Raw genomic sequence first — 3069 nt, forward strand, 5'->3', positions numbered from 1 at the left:
CTACGAATTCTCTGCATGATATTTACACCACACATTGCCCTTAGACACGACATCTCTACTGCCTCCAGCCACCTCCTCGCTGCAGCATTTACAACCCAAGCTTCACACCCATATAAGAATGTTGGTACCACTATACTCTCATACATTTCCTTTTTTGCTTCCATTGATAACGTTCTTTGTGTCCACAGATACCTCAATGCACCACTCGCCTCTTTTCCATCATCAATTCTATGGTTAAGGCTACACTTCCTAATTTCGGCCAACTCTTTTATTTTTCAACCAATTTTTTTTATTTTTGTTGTACATTTAGAGGTTCATATGTAGAAGAATGTGACAAAGTTTCAGTATGATTGGCCAACAAACAACAGAGAAAAAAAATATTTTAGTGACTTCATATATGGCAGCAAAGTATGACAAAATGGCACTACGAGTGGCACTTCCGACAATCCCGTTAGAATACATCTGACACTAATTTTGGATGCACATGTTTCATCTAATATATCTTATTATCATGGAAAAAAAAATACATTTGATAGACTTTTTTGCATTCACCAAAATATCTGCCTTTTACCTCCCACAAAATAAAAAATATTTGATATACAGCAGGGCCCCGCTTTACGGCGTTTCGCTTTACGGCGTTCCGCTAATACGGATATTTCAAATTATGACCAAAACTCGCTATACGGCTCCCCCCACCTGTCTTTCTAATACGGTCACAGCGGCCCACCGAGTTTGTTTACATTCTCCCTGAGCACATCTCCTTATTATGTCTGGAAACTTTCCAAAATTTCAAGTGTTTTAAAGTTATTGTATATTTTATATGTATTGTACTTGATAATTAAACTTGTGTACACCTGTACCTAAATAAACTTACACACTGTGCTGGCATGTAGGTACACATTAAAATCACTAAGAGTCTCTCTACTCTTGATGCAATAATAATAATAATAATAATAGTAATAATAATCTCTTGGGCGCATTAATGTCGCATATTACGTTAATATAGACATTTCCCTTAATCTATCTATGATATTTTTTTCAAAATTATATAAGAAACACATTATGTAACACACAAACATGATACATGCACCCACAGTATAAAAATTTATACAAATATATATGAGATTATAGGTAGTAGGTTGGTAGACAGCAACCGCCCAGGGAGGTACTACCGTCCTGCCAAGTGAGTGTAAAACGAAAGCCTGTAATTGTTTTACATGATGGTAGGATTGCTGGTGTCCTTTTTTCTGTCTCATGAACATGCAAGATTTCAGGTACGTCTTGCTACTTCTACTTACACTTAGGTCACACTACACATACATGTACAAGCACATATATACACACCCCTCTGGGTTTTCTTCTATTTTCTTTCTAGTTCTTATTCTTGTTTATTTTCTCTTATCTCCATGGGGAAGTGGAACAGAATTCTTCCTCCGTAAGCCATGCGTGTTGTAAGAGGCGACTAAAATGCCGGGAGCAAGGGGCTAGTAACCTCTTCTCCTGTATATATTACTAAATGTAAAAGGAGAAACTTTCGTTTTTCCTTTTGGGCCACCCCGCCTCGGTGGGATACGGCCGGTGTGTTGAAAGAAAGATATATGAGATGTTTACCAAACGGTTTGTAGAAGTGTCGGAAGAATTACGTTTTCTCTAGCCCATCACCTGTTACTAGGGATAACTGTAGAAAAATATTCCTTTCGTATGCCTTCACTTTATAGCTATAATTCTGTACTAACTTGTACACAGTGTAAGAGTATTTGTTTTGTGATTTAATTATTATAATAATAAAAATATTATAAGGTAAAAGTTTCACAAACTCTTACAAATGTACATGAATGAACTAAAACTGGACACGTATTAATACCGTCTATTTCGCCTGACCGAGTGATCGTCCACAACCTGTTCAGTTTGTTTGTTTACGCTGTCTGAGCTCGGTGTATCATTAAATGTTGTATATTACGTTAATATACACATTTTCATTAATCCATCCGTGATATTTTTTTCAAAATTATATAATAAACACGATACATAACATAAATACATAACATATGTGTAGAGAACCTAGGATAACCCAAAAAAGTCAGAGTGACTTACTTCCATTGCCTTCACTCAGAGCATCATTTCTTCTCAAAATGATGTTACATGAGAATGGGAGTGTTCTTCTTTATTTATTCTACCATATCAATGTAGAGACAACCTGTACACAATGTAACTTGTACACAAACCAGACGTGTACACTGTTTACAAAACTTACCTTCGCCTGGTTTGTTTACGTAACTCTGCGCCTGTCCTCTCTCATGCACTCATTCTTTCTCTCTGGTATGGTAGCCCGGCTGACTACCATACATACCACACTTGATTTTTTACAATAAATACTACTCATCTCACCCTATATTTTAAGGTAAGTAATGAGTGAACTGTATATACATTTTATCGCTCTGGGATGCTTAAATATCATAGAATAGTATGTGTGGGTGGGTTGGCCTGGTATGGTAGCCTGGCTGACTACCATACATACCACACTTGATTTTTTACAATAAATACTACTCATCTCACCCTATATTTTAAGGTAAGTAATGAGTGAACTGTATATACATTTTATCGCTCTGGGATGCTTAAATATCATAGAATAGTATGTGTGGGTGGGTTGGCCTGGTATGGTAGCCCGGCTGACTACCATACATACCACACTTGATTTCTTACAATAAATACTACTCATCTCACCCTAGATTAAGACTATAAATATTTTAAGGTAAGTAATGAGTGCACTATGTGTGTATTGTACTTTTTTATTGTTTTTTTGATGCCTGGTTCTATTGCTAACATAATATATGTTAGTGTAAACTTGTTATCTAGTGTTTGTATGCATTTGTAAGTGGAAAAAAAGGGTGTTCCACTTTACGGCGGTTTCCGCTTTACGGCGGTAGCCCTCCTGGACAAAACACTCGAACCCGCCGTATAAGTGGGGGTTTCATCCTGAAAAAAAAAAAAATACATTTGATAGACTGTATTCCCACAAAATCAAAAAAAGAATCATCACATTTTCAAACACACTTTGTTTTATATTGT

The sequence above is a fragment of the Cherax quadricarinatus genome, chromosome 4 (genome assembly GCF_038502225.1).
Source record: "Cherax quadricarinatus isolate ZL_2023a chromosome 4, ASM3850222v1, whole genome shotgun sequence".
NCBI lineage: Eukaryota > Metazoa > Arthropoda > Malacostraca > Decapoda > Parastacidae > Cherax > Cherax quadricarinatus.